Raw genomic sequence first — 20,843 nt, 5'->3', positions numbered from 1 at the left:
GGTATGGAGCAGGATTCAGAGCCGGCGGACCAGGTACGGACAGGATTCAGAGCCGGCGGGCCAGGTACGGACAGGATTCAGAGCCGGCGGACCAATACGGACAGGATTCAGAGCGGGCGGACCAGGTACGGAGCAGGATTCAGAGCCGGCGGACCAGGTACGGAGCAGGATTCAGAGCCGGCGGACCAGGTACGGACAGGATTCAGAGCCGGCGGACCAGGTACGGACAGGATTCAGAGCCGGCGGACCAGGTACGGACAGGATTCAGAGCCGGCGGACCAGGTACGGACAGGATTCAGAGCCGGCGGACCAATACGGACAGGATTCAGAGCGGGCGGACCAGGTACGGAGCAGGATTCAGAGCCGGCGGACCAGGTACGGAGCAGGATTCAGAGCCGGCGGACCAGGTACGGACAGGATTCAGAGCCGGCGGACCAGGTACGGACAGGATTCAGAGCCGGCGGACCAGGTACGGACAGGATTCAGAGCCGGCGGACCAGGTACGGACAGGATTCAGAGCCGGCGGACCAGGTACGGACAGGATTCAGAGCCGGCGGACCAGGTACGGAGCAGGATTCAGAGCCGGCGGACCAGGTACGGACAGGATTCTGAGCCGGCGGACCAGGTACGGAGCAGGATTCAGAGCCGGCGGACCAGGTACGGAGCAGGATTCAGAGCCGGCGGACCAGGTACGGAGCAGGATTCTGAGCCGGCGGACCAGGTACGGAGCAGGATTCAGAGCCGGCGGACCAGGTACGGAGCAGGATTCAGAGCCGGCGGACCAGGTACGGACAGGATTCAGAGCCGGCGGGCCAGGTACACAGCAGGATTCAGAGCCGGCGGGCCAGGTACGGACAGGATTCAGAGCGGGCGGACCAATACGGACAGGATTCAGAGCGGGCGGACCAATACGGACAGGATTCAGAGCGGGCGGACCAATACGGACAGGATTCAGAGCCGGCGGACCAGGTACGGAGCAGGATTCAGAGCCGGCGGACCAGGTACGGAGCAGGATTCAGAGCCGGCGGGCCAGGTACGGACAGGATTCAGAGCCGGCGGACCAGGTATGGAGCAGGATTCAGAGCCGGCGGACCAGGTACGGACAGGATTCAGAGCCGGCGGGCCAGGTACGGACAGGATTCAGAGCGGGCGGACCAATACGGACAGGATTCAGAGCGGGCGGACCAGGTACGGAGCAGGATTCAGAGCCGGCGGACCAGGTACGGACAGGATTCAGAGCCGGCGGACCAGGTACGGACAGGATTCAGAGCCGGCAGACCAGGTATGGAGCAGGATTCAGAGCCGGCGGACCAGGTACGGACAGGATTCAGAGCCGGCGGACCAGGTACGGACAGGATTCAGAGCCGGCGGACCAGGTACGGACAGGATTCAGAGCCGGCGGACCAGGTACGGAGCAGGATTCAGAGCCGGCGGACCAGGTACGGACAGGATTCTGAGCCGGCGGACCAGGTACGGAGCAGGATTCAGAGCCGGCGGACCAGGTACGGAGCAGGATTCTGAGCCGGCGGACCAGGTACGGAGCAGGATTCAGAGCCGGCGGACCAGGTACGGAGCAGGATTCAGAGCCGGCGGACCAGGTACGGAGCAGGATTCAGAGCCGGCGGACCAGGTACGGACAGGATTCAGAGCCGGCGGGCCAGGTACGCAGCAGGATTCAGAGCCGGCGGACCAGGTACGGAGCAGGATTCAGAGCCGGCGGGCCAGGTACGGACAGGATTCAGAGCCGGGGGACCAGGTATGGAGCAGGATTCAGAGCCGGCGGACCAGGTACGGACAGGATTCAGAGCCGGCGGGCCAGGTACGGACAGGATTCAGAGCGGGCGGACCAATACGGACAGGATTCAGAGCGGGCGGACCAGGTACGGACAGGATTCAGAGCCGGCGGACCAGGTACGGACAGGATTCAGAGCCGGCGGACCAGGTACGGACAGGATTCAGAGCCGGGGGACCAGGTATGGAGCAGGATTCAGAGCCGGCGGACCAGGTACGGACAGGATTCAGAGCCGGCGGGCCAGGTACGGACAGGATTCAGAGCGGGCGGACCAATACGGACAGGATTCAGAGCGGGCGGACCAGGTACGGAGCAGGATTCAGAGCCGGCGGACCAGGTACGGAGCAGGATTCAGAGCCGGCGGACCAGGTACGGACAGGATTCAGAGCCGGCGGACCAGGTACGGACAGGATTCAGAGCCGGCGGACCAGGTACGGACAGGATTCAGAGCCGGCGGACCAGGTACGGACAGGATTCAGAGCCGGCGGACCAGGTACGGACAGGATTCAGAGCCGGCGGACCAGGTACGGACAGGATTCAGAGCCGGCGGACCAGGTACGGACAGGATTCAGAGCCGGCGGACCAGGTACGGACAGGATTCAGAGCCGGCGGACCAGGTACGGAGCAGGATTCAGAGCCGGCGGACCAGGTACGGACAGGATTCTGAGCCGGCGGACCAGGTACGGAGCAGGATTCAGAGCCGGCGGACCAGGTACGGAGCAGGATTCAGAGCCGGCGGACCAGGTACGGAGCAGGATTCTGAGCCGGCGGACCAGGTACGGAGCAGGATTCAGAGCCGGCGGACCAGGTACGGAGCAGGATTCAGAGCCGGCGGACCAGGTACGGACAGGATTCAGAGCCGGCGGGCCAGGTACACAGCAGGATTCAGAGCCGGCGGACCAGGTACGGAGCAGGATTCAGAGCCGGCGGGCCAGGTACGGACAGGATTCAGAGCCGGCGGACCAGGTACGGACAGGATTCAGAGCCGGCGGACCAGGTACGGACAGGATTCAGAGCCGGCGGACCAGGTACGGACAGGATTCAGAGCCGGCGGACCAGGTACGGGCAGGATTCAGAGCCGGCGGACCAGGTACGGAGCAGGATTCTGAGCCGGCGGACCAGGTACGGAGCAGGATTCAGAGCCGGCGGACCAGGTACGGAGCAGGATTCTGAGCCGGCGGACCAGGTACGGAGCAGGATTCTGAGCCGGCGGACCAGGTACGGAGCAGGATTCAGAGCCGGCGGACCAGGTACGGACAGGATTCAGAGCCGGCGGGCCAGGTACGGACAGGATTCAGAGCCGGCGGGCCAGGTACACAGCAGGATTCAGAGCCGGCGGACCAGGTACACAGCAGGATTCAGAGCCGGCGGACCAGGTACGGAGCAGGATTCTGAGCCGGCGGACCAGGTACGGAGCAGGATTCTGAGCCGGCGGACCAGGTACGGAGCAGGATTCAGAGCCGGCGGACCAGGTACGGACAGGATTCAGAGCCGGCGGGCCAGGTACACAGCAGGATTCAGAGCCGGCGGACCAGGTACGGAGCAGGATTCAGAGCCGGCGGGCCAGGTACGGACAGGATTCAGAGCCGGCGGGCCAGGTACGGACAGGATTCAGAGCGGGCGGACCAATACGGACAGGATTCAGAGCGGGCGGACCAGGTACGGACAGGATTCAGAGCCGGCGGACCAGGTACGGACAGGATTCAGAGCCGGCGGACCAGGTACGGACAGGATTCAGAGCCGGGGGACCAGGTATGGAGCAGGATTCAGAGCCGGGGGACCAGGTACGGACAGGATTCAGAGCCGGCGGGCCAGGTACGGACAGGATTCAGAGCCGGCGGGCCAGGTACGGACAGGATTCAGAGCGGGCGGACCAGGTACGGAGCAGGATTCAGAGCGGGCGGACCAGGTACGGAGCAGGATTCAGAGCCGGCGGACCAGGTACGGACAGGATTCAGAGCCGGCGGACCAGGTACGGACAGGATTCAGAGCCGGCGGACCAGGTATGGAGCAGGATTCAGAGCCGGCGGACCAGGTACGGACAGGATTCAGAGCCGGCGGACCAGGTACGGACAGGATTCAGAGCCGGCGGACCAGGTACGGAGCAGGATTCAGAGCCGGCGGGCCAGGTACGGACAGGATTCAGAGCCGGGGGACCAGGTATGGAGCAGGATTCAGAGCCGGCGGACCAGGTACGGACAGGATTCAGAGCCGGCGGGCCAGGTACGGACAGGATTCAGAGCGGGCGGACCAATACGGACAGGATTCAGAGCGGGCGGACCAGGTACGGAGCAGGATTCAGAGCCGGCGGACCAGGTACGGACAGGATTCAGAGCCGGCGGACCAGGTACGGACAGGATTCAGAGCCGGGGGACCAGGTATGGAGCAGGATTCAGAGCCGGCGGACCAGGTACGGACAGGATTCAGAGCCGGCGGGCCAGGTACGGACAGGATTCAGAGCGGGCGGACCAATACGGACAGGATTCAGAGCGGGCGGACCAGGTACGGAGCAGGATTCAGAGCCGGCGGACCAGGTACGGAGCAGGATTCAGAGCCGGCGGACCAGGTACGGACAGGATTCAGAGCCGGCGGACCAGGTACGGACAGGATTCAGAGCCGGCGGACCAGGTACGGACAGGATTCAGAGCCGGCGGGCCAGGTACACAGCAGGATTCAGAGCCGGCGGACCAGGTACGGAGCAGGATTCAGAGCCGGCGGGCCAGGTACGGACAGGATTCAGAGCCGGGGGACCAGGTATGGAGCAGGATTCAGAGCCGGCGAACAAGGTACGGACAGGATTCAGAGCCGGCGGGCCAGGTACGGACAGGATTCAGAGCGGGCGGACCAATACGGACAGGATTCAGAGCGGGCGGACCAGGTACGGAGCAGGATTCAGAGCCGGCGGACCAGGTACGGACAGGATTCAGAGCCGGCGGACCAGGTACGGACAGGATTCAGAGCCGGGGGACCAGGTATGGAGCAGGATTCAGAGCCGGCGGACCAGGTACGGACAGGATTCAGAGCCGGCGGGCCAGGTACGGACAGGATTCAGAGCCGGCGGACCAATACGGACAGGATTCAGAGCGGGCGGACCAGGTACGGAGCAGGATTCAGAGCCGGCGGACCAGGTACGGAGCAGGATTCAGAGCCGGCGGACCAGGTACGGACAGGATTCAGAGCCGGCGGACCAGGTACGGACAGGATTCAGAGCCGGCGGACCAGGTACGGACAGGATTCAGAGCCGGCGGACCAGGTACGGACAGGATTCAGAGCCGGCGGACCAATACGGACAGGATTCAGAGCGGGCGGACCAGGTACGGAGCAGGATTCAGAGCCGGCGGACCAGGTACGGAGCAGGATTCAGAGCCGGCGGACCAGGTACGGAGCAGGATTCAGAGCCGGCGGACCAGGTACGGACAGGATTCAGAGCCGGCGGACCAGGTACGGACAGGATTCAGAGCCGGCGGACCAGGTACGGACAGGATTCAGAGCCGGCGGACCAGGTACGGACAGGATTCAGAGCCGGCGGACCAGGTACGGAGCAGGATTCAGAGCCGGCGGACCAGGTACGGACAGGATTCTGAGCCGGCGGACCAGGTACGGAGCAGGATTCAGAGCCGGCGGACCAGGTACGGAGCAGGATTCAGAGCCGGCGGACCAGGTACGGAGCAGGATTCTGAGCCGGCGGACCAGGTACGGAGCAGGATTCAGAGCCGGCGGACCAGGTACGGAGCAGGATTCAGAGCCGGCGGACCAGGTACGGACAGGATTCAGAGCCGGCGGGCCAGGTACACAGCAGGATTCAGAGCCGGCGGGCCAGGTACGGACAGGATTCAGAGCGGGCGGACCAATACGGACAGGATTCAGAGCGGGCGGACCAATACGGACAGGATTCAGAGCGGGCGGACCAATACGGACAGGATTCAGAGCCGGCGGACCAGGTACGGAGCAGGATTCAGAGCCGGCGGACCAGGTACGGAGCAGGATTCAGAGCCGGCGGGCCAGGTACGGACAGGATTCAGAGCCGGCGGACCAGGTATGGAGCAGGATTCAGAGCCGGCGGACCAGGTACGGACAGGATTCAGAGCCGGCGGGCCAGGTACGGACAGGATTCAGAGCGGGCGGACCAATACGGACAGGATTCAGAGCGGGCGGACCAGGTACGGAGCAGGATTCAGAGCCGGCGGACCAGGTACGGACAGGATTCAGAGCCGGCGGACCAGGTACGGACAGGATTCAGAGCCGGCAGACCAGGTATGGAGCAGGATTCAGAGCCGGCGGACCAGGTACGGACAGGATTCAGAGCCGGCGGACCAGGTACGGACAGGATTCAGAGCCGGCGGACCAGGTACGGACAGGATTCAGAGCCGGCGGACCAGGTACGGAGCAGGATTCAGAGCCGGCGGACCAGGTACGGACAGGATTCTGAGCCGGCGGACCAGGTACGGAGCAGGATTCAGAGCCGGCGGACCAGGTACGGAGCAGGATTCTGAGCCGGCGGACCAGGTACGGAGCAGGATTCAGAGCCGGCGGACCAGGTACGGAGCAGGATTCAGAGCCGGCGGACCAGGTACGGACAGGATTCAGAGCCGGCGGGCCAGGTACACAGCAGGATTCAGAGCCGGCGGACCAGGTACGGACAGGATTCAGAGCCGGCGGACCAGGTACGGAGCAGGATTCAGAGCCGGCGGACCAGGTACGGACAGGATTCAGAGCCGGCGGACCAGGTACGGAACAGGATTCAGAGCCGGCGGACCAGGTACGGACAGGATTCAGAGCGGGCGGACCAATACGGACAGGATTCAGAGCGGGCGGACCAATACGGACAGGATTCAGAGCGGGCGGACCAATACGGACAGGATTCAGAGCCGGCGGACCAGGTACGGAGCAGGATTCAGAGCCGGCGGACCAGGTACGGAGCAGGATTCAGAGCCGGCGGACCAGGTACGGACAGGATTCAGAGCCGGCGGGCCAGGTACACAGCAGGATTCAGAGCCGGCGGACCAGGTACGGACAGGATTCAGAGCCGGCGGACCAGGTACGGACAGGATTCAGAGCCGGCGGACCAGGTATGGAGCAGGATTCAGAGCCGGCGGACCAGGTACGGACAGGATTCAGAGCCGGCGGACCAGGTACAGAGCAGGATTCAGAGCCGGCGGGCCAGGTACGGACAGGATTCAGAGCCGGCGGACCAGGTACGGACAGGATTCAGAGCCGGCGGACCAGGTACGGACAGGATTCAGAGCCGGGGGACCAGGTATGGAGCAGGATTCAGAGCCGGCGGACCAGGTACGGACAGGATTCAGAGCCGGCGGGCCAGGTACGGACAGGATTCAGAGCGGGCGGACCAATACGGACAGGATTCAGAGCGGGCGGACCAGGTACGGAGCAGGATTCAGAGCCGGCGGACCAGGTACGGAGCAGGATTCAGAGCCGGCGGACCAGGTACGGACAGGATTCAGAGCCGGCGGACCAGGTACGGACAGGATTCAGAGCCGGCGGACCAGGTACGGACAGGATTCAGAGCCGGCGGACCAGGTACGGACAGGATTCAGAGCCGGCGGGCCAGGTACGGACAGGATTCAGAGCGGGCGGACCAATACGGACAGGATTCAGAGCGGGCGGACCAGGTACGGAGCAGGATTCAGAGCCGGCGGACCAGGTACGGAGCAGGATTCAGAGCCGGCGGACCAGGTACGGACAGGATTCAGAGCCGGCGGACCAGGTACGGACAGGATTCAGAGCCGGCGGACCAGGTACGGAGCAGGATTCAGAGCCGGCGGGCCAGGTACAGACAGGATTCAGAGCCGGCGGACCAGGTACGGAGCAGGATTCAGAGCCGGCGGACCAGGTACGGACAGGATTCAGAGCCGGCGGGCCAGGTACACAGCAGGATTCAGAGCCGGCGGACCAGGTACGGAGCAGGATTCAGAGCCGGCGGGCCAGGTACGGACAGGATTCAGAGCCGGGGGACCAGGTATGGAGCAGGATTCAGAGCCGGCGGACCAGGTACGGACAGGATTCAGAGCCGGCGGACCAGGTACGGACAGGATTCAGAGCCGGCGGACCAGGTACGGACAGGATTCAGAGCCGGCGGACCAGGTACGGAGCAGGATTCAGAGCCGGCGGGCCAGGTACGGACAGGATTCAGAGCCGGCGGACCAGGTACGGAGCAGGATTCTGAGCCGGCGGACCAGGTACGGACAGGATTCAGAGCCGGCGGGCCAGGTACACAGCAGGATTCAGAGCCGGCGGACCAGGTACGGAGCAGGATTCAGAGCCGGCGGGCCAGGTACGGACAGGATTCAGAGCCGGCGGACCAGGTACGGACAGGATTCAGAGCCGGCGGACCAGGTACGGACAGGATTCAGAGCCGGCGGGCCAGGTACGGACAGGATTCAGAGCGGGCGGACCAATACGGACAGGATTCAGAGCGGGCGGACCAGGTACGGAGCAGGATTCAGAGCCGGCGGACCAGGTACGGAGCAGGATTCAGAGCCGGCGGACCAGGTACGGACAGGATTCAGAGCCGGCGGACCAGGTACGGACAGGATTCAGAGCCGGCGGACCAGGTACGGAGCAGGATTCAGAGCCGGCGGGCCAGGTACGGACAGGATTCAGAGCCGGCGGACCAGGTACGGAGCAGGATTCAGAGCCGGCGGACCAGGTACGGACAGGATTCAGAGCCGGCGGGCCAGGTACACAGCAGGATTCAGAGCCGGCGGACCAGGTACGGAGCAGGATTCAGAGCCGGCGGGCCAGGTACGGACAGGATTCAGAGCCGGGGGACCAGGTATGGAGCAGGATTCAGAGCCGGCGGACCAGGTACGGACAGGATTCAGAGCCGGCGGGCCAGGTACGGACAGGATTCAGAGCGGGCGGACCAATACGGACAGGATTCAGAGCGGGCGGACCAGGTACGGAGCAGGATTCAGAGCCGGCGGACCAGGTACGGACAGGATTCAGAGCCGGCGGACCAGGTACGGACAGGATTCAGAGCCGGGGGACCAGGTATGGAGCAGGATTCAGAGCCGGCGGACCAGGTACGGACAGGATTCAGAGCCGGCGGGCCAGGTACGGACAGGATTCAGAGCGGGCGGACCAATACGGACAGGATTCAGAGCGGGCGGACCAGGTACGGAGCAGGATTCAGAGCCGGCGGACCAGGTACGGAGCAGGATTCAGAGCCGGCGGACCAGGTACGGACAGGATTCAGAGCCGGCGGACCAGGTACGGACAGGATTCAGAGCCGGCGGACCAGGTACGGACAGGATTCAGAGCCGGCGGGCCAGGTACACAGCAGGATTCAGAGCCGGCGGACCAGGTACGGAGCAGGATTCAGAGCCGGCGGGCCAGGTACGGACAGGATTCAGAGCCGGGGGACCAGGTATGGAGCAGGATTCAGAGCCGGCGAACAAGGTACGGACAGGATTCAGAGCCGGCGGGCCAGGTACGGACAGGATTCAGAGCGGGCGGACCAATACGGACAGGATTCAGAGCGGGCGGACCAGGTACGGAGCAGGATTCAGAGCCGGCGGACCAGGTACGGACAGGATTCAGAGCCGGCGGACCAGGTACGGACAGGATTCAGAGCCGGGGGACCAGGTATGGAGCAGGATTCAGAGCCGGCGGACCAGGTACGGACAGGATTCAGAGCCGGCGGGCCAGGTACGGACAGGATTCAGAGCCGGCGGACCAATACGGACAGGATTCAGAGCGGGCGGACCAGGTACGGAGCAGGATTCAGAGCCGGCGGACCAGGTACGGAGCAGGATTCAGAGCCGGCGGACCAGGTACGGACAGGATTCAGAGCCGGCGGACCAGGTACGGACAGGATTCAGAGCCGGCGGACCAGGTACGGACAGGATTCAGAGCCGGCGGACCAGGTACGGACAGGATTCAGAGCCGGCGGACCAATACGGACAGGATTCAGAGCGGGCGGACCAGGTACGGAGCAGGATTCAGAGCCGGCGGACCAGGTACGGAGCAGGATTCAGAGCCGGCGGACCAGGTACGGACAGGATTCAGAGCCGGCGGACCAGGTACGGACAGGATTCAGAGCCGGCGGACCAGGTACGGACAGGATTCAGAGCCGGCGGACCAGGTACGGACAGGATTCAGAGCCGGCGGACCAGGTACGGACAGGATTCAGAGCCGGCGGACCAGGTACGGAGCAGGATTCAGAGCCGGCGGACCAGGTACGGACAGGATTCTGAGCCGGCGGACCAGGTACGGAGCAGGATTCAGAGCCGGCGGACCAGGTACGGAGCAGGATTCAGAGCCGGCGGACCAGGTACGGAGCAGGATTCTGAGCCGGCGGACCAGGTACGGAGCAGGATTCAGAGCCGGCGGACCAGGTACGGAGCAGGATTCAGAGCCGGCGGACCAGGTACGGACAGGATTCAGAGCCGGCGGGCCAGGTACACAGCAGGATTCAGAGCCGGCGGGCCAGGTACGGACAGGATTCAGAGCGGGCGGACCAATACGGACAGGATTCAGAGCGGGCGGACCAATACGGACAGGATTCAGAGCGGGCGGACCAATACGGACAGGATTCAGAGCCGGCGGACCAGGTACGGAGCAGGATTCAGAGCCGGCGGACCAGGTACGGAGCAGGATTCAGAGCCGGCGGGCCAGGTACGGACAGGATTCAGAGCCGGCGGACCAGGTATGGAGCAGGATTCAGAGCCGGCGGACCAGGTACGGACAGGATTCAGAGCCGGCGGGCCAGGTACGGACAGGATTCAGAGCGGGCGGACCAATACGGACAGGATTCAGAGCGGGCGGACCAGGTACGGAGCAGGATTCAGAGCCGGCGGACCAGGTACGGACAGGATTCAGAGCCGGCGGACCAGGTACGGACAGGATTCAGAGCCGGCAGACCAGGTATGGAGCAGGATTCAGAGCCGGCGGACCAGGTACGGACAGGATTCAGAGCCGGCGGACCAGGTACGGACAGGATTCAGAGCCGGCGGACCAGGTACGGACAGGATTCAGAGCCGGCGGACCAGGTACGGAGCAGGATTCAGAGCCGGCGGACCAGGTACGGACAGGATTCTGAGCCGGCGGACCAGGTACGGAGCAGGATTCAGAGCCGGCGGACCAGGTACGGAGCAGGATTCTGAGCCGGCGGACCAGGTACGGAGCAGGATTCAGAGCCGGCGGACCAGGTACGGAGCAGGATTCAGAGCCGGCGGACCAGGTACGGAGCAGGATTCAGAGCCGGCGGACCAGGTACGGACAGGATTCAGAGCCGGCGGGCCAGGTACGCAGCAGGATTCAGAGCCGGCGGACCAGGTACGGAGCAGGATTCAGAGCCGGCGGGCCAGGTACGGACAGGATTCAGAGCCGGGGGACCAGGTATGGAGCAGGATTCAGAGCCGGCGGACCAGGTACGGACAGGATTCAGAGCCGGCGGGCCAGGTACGGACAGGATTCAGAGCGGGCGGACCAATACGGACAGGATTCAGAGCGGGCGGACCAGGTACGGACAGGATTCAGAGCCGGCGGACCAGGTACGGACAGGATTCAGAGCCGGCGGACCAGGTACGGACAGGATTCAGAGCCGGGGGACCAGGTATGGAGCAGGATTCAGAGCCGGCGGACCAGGTACGGACAGGATTCAGAGCCGGCGGGCCAGGTACGGACAGGATTCAGAGCGGGCGGACCAATACGGACAGGATTCAGAGCGGGCGGACCAGGTACGGAGCAGGATTCAGAGCCGGCGGACCAGGTACGGAGCAGGATTCAGAGCCGGCGGACCAGGTACGGACAGGATTCAGAGCCGGCGGACCAGGTACGGACAGGATTCAGAGCCGGCGGACCAGGTACGGACAGGATTCAGAGCCGGCGGACCAGGTACGGACAGGATTCAGAGCCGGCGGACCAGGTACGGACAGGATTCAGAGCCGGCGGACCAGGTACGGGCAGGATTCAGAGCCGGCGGACCAGGTACGGAGCAGGATTCTGAGCCGGCGGACCAGGTACGGAGCAGGATTCTGAGCCGGCGGACCAGGTACGGAGCAGGATTCAGAGCCGGCGGACCAGGTACGGAGCAGGATTCTGAGCCGGCGGACCAGGTACGGAGCAGGATTCTGAGCCGGCGGACCAGGTACGGAGCAGGATTCAGAGCCGGCGGACCAGGTACGGACAGGATTCAGAGCCGGCGGGCCAGGTACGGACAGGATTCAGAGCCGGCGGGCCAGGTACACAGCAGGATTCAGAGCCGGCGGACCAGGTACACAGCAGGATTCAGAGCCGGCGGACCAGGTACGGAGCAGGATTCTGAGCCGGCGGACCAGGTACGGAGCAGGATTCTGAGCCGGCGGACCAGGTACGGAGCAGGATTCAGAGCCGGCGGACCAGGTACGGACAGGATTCAGAGCCGGCGGGCCAGGTACACAGCAGGATTCAGAGCCGGCGGACCAGGTACGGAGCAGGATTCAGAGCCGGCGGGCCAGGTACGGACAGGATTCAGAGCCGGGGGACCAGGTATGGAGCAGGATTCAGAGCCGGCGGACCAGGTACGGACAGGATTCAGAGCCGGCGGGCCAGGTACGGACAGGATTCAGAGCGGGCGGACCAATACGGACAGGATTCAGAGCGGGCGGACCAGGTACGGAGCAGGATTCAGAGCCGGCGGACCAGGTACGGACAGGATTCAGAGCCGGCGGACCAGGTACGGACAGGATTCAGAGCCGGCGGACCAGGTATGGAGCAGGATTCAGAGCCGGCGGACCAGGTATGGAGCAGGATTCAGAGCCGGCGGACCAGGTACGGACAGGATTCAGAGCCGGCGGACCAGGTACGGACAGGATTCAGAGCCGGCGGACCAGGTACGGACAGGATTCAGAGCCGGGGGACCAGGTATGGAGCAGGATTCAGAGCCGGCGGACCAGGTACGGACAGGATTCAGAGCCGGCGGGCCAGGTACGGACAGGATTCAGAGCGGGCGGACCAATACGGACAGGATTCAGAGCGGGCAGACCAGGTACGGAGCAGGATTCAGAGCCGGCGGACCAGGTACGGAGCAGGATTCAGAGCCGGCGGACCAGGTACGGACAGGATTCAGAGCCGGCGGACCAGGTACGGACAGGATTCAGAGCCGGCGGACCAGGTACGGACAGGATTCAGAGCCGGCGGACCAGGTACGGACAGGATTCAGAGCCGGCGGACCAGGTACGGACAGGATTCAGAGCCGGCGGACCAGGTACGGACAGGATTCAGAGCCGGCGGACCAGGTACGGAGCAGGATTCAGAGCCGGCGGACCAGGTACGGACAGGATTCTGAGCCGGCGGACCAGGTACGGAGCAGGATTCAGAGCCGGCGGACCAGGTACGGAGCAGGATTCAGAGCCGGCGGACCAGGTACGGAGCAGGATTCTGAGCCGGCGGACCAGGTACGGAGCAGGATTCAGAGCCGGCGGACCAGGTACGGAGCAGGATTCAGAGCCGGCGGACCAGGTACGGACAGGATTCAGAGCCGGCGGGCCAGGTACACAGCAGGATTCAGAGCCGGCGGACCAGGTACGGAGCAGGATTCAGAGCCGGCGGGCCAGGTACGGACAGGATTCAGAGCCGGCGGACCAGGTACGGACAGGATTCAGAGCCGGCGGACCAGGTACGGACAGGATTCAGAGCCGGCGGACCAGGTACGGACAGGATTCAGAGCCGGCGGACCAGGTACGGAGCAGGATTCAGAGCCGGCGGACCAGGTACGGACAGGATTCAGAGCTGGCGGACCAGGTACGGACAGGATTCAGAGCCGGCGGACCAGGTACGGAGCAGGATTCAGAGCCGGCGGACCAGGTACACAGCAGGATTCAGAGCCGGCGGACCAGGTACGGACAGGATTCAGAGCCGGCGGACCAGGTACGGAGCAGGATTCAGAGCCGGCGGACCAGGTACGGACAGGATTCAGAGCCGGCGGACCAGGTACGGAACAGGATTCAGAGCCGGCGGACCAGGTACGGACAGGATTCAGAGCCGGCGGACCAGGTACGGACAGGATTCAGAGCCGGCGGACCAGGTACGGACAGGATTCAGAGCCGGCGGACCAGGTACGGACAGGATTCAGAGCCGGCGGACCAGGTACGGACAGGATTCAGAGCCGGCGGACCAGGTACGGACAGGATTCAGAGCCGGTGGACCAGGTACGGACAGGATTCAGAGCCGGCGGACCAGGTACGGACAGGATTCAGAGCCGGCGGGCCAGGTACACAGCAGGATTCAGAGCCGGCGGACCAGGTACGGACAGGATTCAGAGCCGGCGGACCAGGTACGGAGCAGGATTCAGAGCCGGCGGACCAGGTACGGACAGGATTCAGAGCCGGCGGACCAGGTACGGAACAGGATTCAGAGCCGGCGGACCAGGTACGGACAGGATTCAGAGCCGGCGGACCAGGTACGGACAGGATTCAGAGCCGGCGGACCAGGTACGGACAGGATTCAGAGCCGGCGGACCAGGTACGGACAGGATTCAGAGCCGGCGGACCAGGTACGGACAGGATTCAGAGCCGGCGGACCAGGTACGGACAGGATTCAGAGCCGGTGGACCAGGTACGGACAGGATTCAGAGCCGGCGGACCAGGTACGGAGCAGGATTCAGAGCCGGCGGACCAGGTACGGACAGGATTCAGAGCCGGCGGACCAGGTATGGAGCAGGATTCAGAGCCGGCGGACCAGGTACGGACAGGATTCAGAGCCGGCGGACCAGGTACGGACAGGATTCAGAGCCGGAGAACCAAGTACGGACAGGATTCAGAGCCGGCGGACCAGGTACGGACAGGATTCAGAGCCGGCGGACCAGGTACGGACAGGATTCAGAGCCGGCGGACCAGGTACGGAGCAGGATTCAGAGCCGGCGGACCAGGTACGGACAGGATTCAGAGCCGGCGGACCAGGTACGGACAGGATTCAGAGCCGGCGGACCAGGTACGGACAGGATTCAGAGCCGGCGGACCAGGTACGGACAGGATTCAGAGCCGGCGGGCCAGGTACACAGCAGATTCAGAGCCGGCGGACCAGGTACGGACAGGATTCAGAGCCGGCGGACCAGGTACGGACAGGATTCAGAGCCGGCGGACCAGGTACAGACAGGATTCAGAGCCGGCGGACCAGGTACGGACAGTATTCAGAGCCGGCGGACCAGGTACGGACAGGATTCAGAGCCGGCGGGCCAGGTACACAGCAGATTCAGAGCCGGCGGACCAGGTACGGACAGGATTCAGAGCCGGCGGAGCAGGTACGGACAGGATTCAGAGCCGGCGGACCAGGTACGGACAGGATTCAGAGCCGGCGGGCCAGGTACGGACAGGATTCAGAGCCGGCGGACCAGGTATGGACAGGATTCAGAGCCGGCGGACCAGGTACGGACAGGATTCAGAGCCGGCGGGCCAGGTACACAGCAGATTCAGAGCCGGCGGACCAGGTACGGACAGGATTCAGAGCCGGCGGAGCAGGTACGGACAGGATTCAGAGCCGGCGGACCAGGTACGGACAGGATTCAGAGCCGGCGGACCAGGTACGGACAGGATTCAGAGCCGGCGGACCAGGTACGGACAGGATTCAGAGCCTGCGGACCCGGTACGGACAGGATTCAGAGCCGGCGGGCTAGGTACAGAGCAGGATTCAGAGCCGGCAGACCAGGTACGGACAGGATTCAGAGCCGGCGGACCAGGTACAGAGCAGGATTCAGAGCCGGCAGACCAGGTACGGACAGGATTCAGAGCAGGCAGACTAGGTACGGACAGGATTCAGAGCCGGCGGACCAGGTACGGACAGGATTCAGAGCCGGCGGACCAGGTACGGACAGGATTCAGAGCCGGCGGACCAGGTACGGACAGGATTCAGAGCCGGCGGACCAGGTACGGACAGGATTCAGAGCCGGCGGGCCAGGTACGGACAGGATTCAGAGCCGGCGGACCAGGTACGGACAGGATTCAGATCCGGCGGACCAGGTACGGACAGGATTCAGAGCCGGCGGACCAGGTACGGACAGGATTCAGAGCCGGCGGGCCAGGTACACAGCAGATTCAGAGCCGGCGGACCAGGTACGGACAGGATTCAGAGCCGGCGGAGCAGGTACGGACAGGATTCAGAGCCGGCGGACCAGGTACGGACAGGATTCAGAGCCGGCGGACCAGGTACGGACAAGATTCAGAGCCGGCGGACCAGGTACGGACAGGATTCAGAGCCTGCGGACCCAGTACGGACAGGATTCAGAGCCGGCGGGCTAGGTACAGAGCAGGATTCAGAGCCGGCAGACCAGGTACGGACAGGATTCAGAGCCGGCGGACCAGGTACAGAGCAGGATTCAGAGCCGGCAGACCAGGTACGGACAGGATTCAGAGCAGGCAGACTAGGTACGGACAGAATTCAGAGCCGGGGGACCAGGTACGGACTGGATTCAGAGCGGGCAGACCAGGTACGGACAGGATTCAGAGCCGGCGGACCAGGTACGGACAGGATTCAGAGCCGGCGGACCAGGTACGGACAGGATTCAGAGCCGGCGGACCAGGTACGGACAGGATTCAGAGCCGGCGGACCAGGTACGGACAGGATTCAGAGCCGGCGGACCAGGTACGGACAGGATTCAGAGCCGGCGGACCAGGTACGGACAGGATTCAGAGCCGGCGGACCAGGTACGGACAGGATTCAGAGCCGGCGGACCAGGTACGGACAGGATTCAGAGCCGGCGGACCAGGTACGGACAGGATTCAGAGCCGGCGGACCAGGTAAGGACAGGATTCAGAGCCGGCGGACCAGGTACGGACAGGATTCAGAGCCGGCGGACCAGGTACGGACAGGATTCAGAGCCGGCGGGCCAGGTACACAGCAGGATTCAGAGCCGGCGGGCCAGGTACACAGCAGGATTCAGAGCCGGCGGACCAGGTACGGACAGGATTCAGAGCCGGCGGACCAGGTACGGACAGGATTCAGAGCCGGCGGACCAGGTACGGACAGGATTCAGAGCCGGCGGACCAGGTACGGACAGGATTCAGAGCCGGCGGACCAGGTACGGACAGGATTCAGAGCCTGCGGACCCGGTACGGACAGGATTCAGAGCCGGCGGGCCAGGTACGGACAGGATTCAGAGCCGGCGGACCAGGTACGGATAGGATTCAGAGCCGGCGGACCAGGTACGGATAGGATTCAGAGCCGGCGGACCAGGTACAGAGCAGGATTCAGAGCCGGCGGACCAGGTACGGACAGGATTTAGAGCCGGCGGACCAGGTACGGACAGGATTCAGAGCGGGTAGACTAGGTACGGACAGGATTCAGAGCAGGCAGACTAGGTACGGACAGGATTCAGAGCGGGCAGACTAGGTACGGACAGGATTCAGAGCCGGCGGACCAGGTACGGACAGGATTCAGAGCCGGCGGACTAGGTACGGACAGGATTCAGTGCCGGGGGACCAGGTACGGAGCAGGATTCAGAGCCGGCGGACCAGGTACGGAGCAGGATTCAGAGCCGGCGGACCAGGTACGGACAGGATTCAGAGCCGGCGGACCAGGTACAGAGCAGGATTCAGAGCCGGCGGACCAGGTACGGACAGGATTCAGAGCCGGCGGACCAGGTACGGACAGGATTCAGAGCCGGCGGACCAGGTACGGACAGGATTCAGAGCCGGCGGACCAGGTATGGAGCAGGATTCAGAGCCGGCGGACCAGGTACAGAGCAGGATTCAGAGCCGGGGGACCAGGTACAGAGCAGGATTCAGAGCCGGCAGACCAGGTACGGACAGGATTCAGAGCCGGCGGACCAGGTACGGACAGGATTCAGAGCCGGCGGACCAGGTACAGAGCAGGATTCAGAGCCGGCAGACCAGGTACGGACAGGATTCCGAGCCGGCGGACCAGGTACGGACAGGATTCAGAGCCGGCGGACCAGGTACGGAGCAGGATTCAGAGCCGGCGGACCAGGTACGGACAGGATTCAGAGCCGGCGGACCAGGTACGGACAGGATTCAGAGCCGGCGGACTAGGTATGGACAGGATTCAGAGCCGGGGGACCAGGTACGGAGCAGGATTCAGAGCCGGCGGACCAGGTACGGACAGGATTCAGAGCCGGCGGACCAGGTACGGACAGGATTCAGAGCCGGCAGACCAGGTACGGACAGGATTCAGAGTGGGCAGACTAGGTACAGAGCGCATTAAACCAGCTTCAGAGCAGGACAACCCCCCAACTAGGCTCAGTCCCCGAGCCCCTTATAAACACCTGCCCCCTAATAGGCGGCAGGTGTACCTCCTTAAGCCAAGATGATCCAAAGGCTCTGGGTGACAGGAGGGCTGGCTGCAAGGCCTGGAGACAGCGGACCAGAGCAAGACCCGGAAGGTGGGCTCCGGACAGGAGTTACACTTAGGGACCAGTGACATTGCTCCCACAGCTCTCACCACCCTCAGCTGCATTACTCGTCTGTTCCATGCATGCGTAATGCACTCCCAAGCTTCTTCTATCTGTTCTCTCTGTCCAGCCTTTTCAGGTGTGCTGAGCCACTATCGATTTCCATTTAGAGAGCTGCCTGATATGTTGCTTCCCGACACCAACAATGGGGCCTAATGGGCCCTTTTCCTGTGTTTCCCCAGACCTATTAGTCATAGTCAGAGTTTTACAGTGTGGAAACAGGTCTGTCAGCCCAATTCAGCCATGCTGAAGGTGCTGCCCAGCTACCTATGCCATTCTGCCGTTTTTGGCCCATAGTCTACTAATCATCCCCTACCCCAGTAATTATCTAGCTGTCCTTCTATGTTCCATCTCAACTATTATTTCTAGAACTCAATCCAGATACACACCATTCTTTGCATGAAGAAGATGCCCTGATCTGAAACCCATGACCTCTTAGTTTTAGCAAACCCTAGCTGGGGAAAAAGGATTATGTGCTTTGCTCTGGACTGTGTTCTGGTTTCATTTTAATTTCATGATTCTTTTAATTTGCACATGCAGACTGTTTGTCCTAAGATGAAAGAATAGACTGTCTTTTGTTTTATCTCACAGTACACTGACTTGTAGAGGAGAAGCAAAAATGCTGGGGATGTGATGGGTGGATGGAATGGACAAATCTGAAACTCAAAACGAAAATACAGATGTGGTCCTGCTGAAGACTCTCTATTTAAAATCAGAGAATGTATATAGTATGTAACCTGAAATTCTTACTCTTCACAGACATCCACGAAACAGAAGAAAAAAACCAAAGGATGAATGACAGAAAAACGCAGAACCCCAAACCCTCCTCCCTGCACAAGAAGCAGCAAAGCACTGACCCCTCCCTTCCCCCTTCCTCCACTTACTCCAGCACAAAGCACTGGCCCTTCTCCTGGCAAAGAAAAGAAGATATGATACTTCAATATTTCAGGCACAGAGAAACAAAGACTAAAAGATTCAGCCAAGTTAAGAGTGCAAGTACTGTCTCAATGGGGAAGAGGGTGTGAGTGACCTCAGGGTGAGATGCACCATCTGTCAACCCAGGGTGGGTGACTATCGTGAGTGTCAACCGCACAGGCCTGGGGCAGACACCCGCTTCTACCCTGTACTGCTTCAGCAAATTGAACACTTTTAAATGCTGGAATAAACAAATATAATGTTTTCTGTGCTCCTTGGAGTCACGGTTCCTTGATGACTGGAGTTGTTAGGTAGTAATTCAGTGATGATTTTTACTGGCCTATCTCTTCACCAAATATATTGAAGAACAATGAAATTTTGCACATGTACAAAAAGGGTGAATCTAACATTAAGTTGGATGTAGTAAGAGAAACAAAGAGGTGTACAGAAAAATTGGAATAAAGATCACAGAAAAAGAGGTGAGGTGCAATTAAAAGTAGGATGTCACTCGGGACTAGTAATATTTCACTTCCAGGGCAAGTCCACTTGACTGATTATAACGCACTCATGTAGTCGGCAGGGTGACTAGACGAGAAAGGGAAAGTTTAGTCCAAATCTGTTGGATGCATTCAATTCATATCATTCATTGCACGTCAGTAGTGAGGCCGAAATGCTATTTCCACAAAGCAAATGGCAGGGTGGTGCATCACGGGAGCTAGGCACTTTAATGCTTGCCGTTACTGCACCATCTGTGCATAAACAATAATGAAAAACATTAGTCTCCTCCTTGTTTGCCAAAACATTCTGGGCTATTAAGCAACATTTTTCTCATCGATGGAATACTGCAGCAGGAGCAAAGATAGACTGAAGGTCACCATCAGTCTCCAAAGCTGAGTGGTATTGATCCTACAACTTATGGTAACACTTGAGCGGTGTGCTGATCATTGCTGAAATATTATAACCTGAAACATGATATGAGGACAGGAACACAATTGACAAGATGGATTGTGAGTGGCTTAGTTTTCAATAATTTACGAAGAATTAGAAAATGGAGTATTCTGTAAGAGAGAAGTCTGCGGCCATTTTAGGAGTTACTGGGAAACTGTGCTCAGACATTATCGCAGCCAGAGCATCTTCCAAGTACCATAGGACCCATGCTATTTTGCCAGACAAACTTAAATACATACTTCACTCCTGTTTGAATCATTTCTTTTAGGACGCAGGGCCCAATTAACTGAGGAATAGCCATTTAAAATCTGGTACCATCCATCAAGAATTGGACTCCTGAGCAAAAAAAAACAAACTGCTAGAAGACACAGAAAATGCTGGAGGAACTCAGCAGGCCAGGCAACATCTATGTCAAAGAGTACAGTCGATGTTTCAGGTCGAGACCCTTCATCAGCACTAGAAAGAAAGAGGAGAAATCAGGGTAGGGTAGAGAGAGGATGAGGAAGTACAAAGTGATAGATGAAACCTGGAGAGAGGGTGGGGGTGAAGTAAGGGGATGGGAAGTTGATTGGTGGAAGAGATAAAGGGCTGGAGAAGAGATAATCTGATAGGAGAGGACAGAAGACCTCACAGTTCCTCTGTCTCCACCACATCTGCTGTCTTGAAGAGGCTTTTCATTCCAGAACTACTGAGATGCTCCTCTTCAACAAAAGGGGCTTCCCTTCCTCCACCATCAAAGCTGCCCTCACTTACATCCATTTCATGCATGACTGCCCTCACCTC

At 61.6% G+C, this 20,843-nt stretch overlaps 1 long non-coding RNA gene across 1 annotated transcript in view; it reads left to right on the top strand.

The window, feature by feature from the left end:
- LOC140723540 (uncharacterized) overlaps positions 1-19,313 on the top strand; it is a 42,333-nt gene extending 23,020 nt beyond the window's left edge. The window contains exon 4 of the long non-coding RNA XR_012097917.1: positions 18,957-19,313. This is a non-coding gene — a long non-coding RNA (uncharacterized lncRNA). The remainder of the gene's footprint in view (positions 1-18,956) is intronic.
- The last annotated feature ends 1,530 nt before the right edge of the window (positions 19,314-20,843 follow it).

Source organism: Hemitrygon akajei, chromosome 3, assembly GCF_048418815.1.
Source record: "Hemitrygon akajei chromosome 3, sHemAka1.3, whole genome shotgun sequence".
Classification (NCBI taxonomy): Eukaryota; Metazoa; Chordata; class Chondrichthyes; order Myliobatiformes; family Dasyatidae; genus Hemitrygon; species Hemitrygon akajei.
The sequence above is the reverse complement of the archived record's forward strand: the minus strand, read 5'-3'. Positions and strand labels throughout refer to the sequence as shown.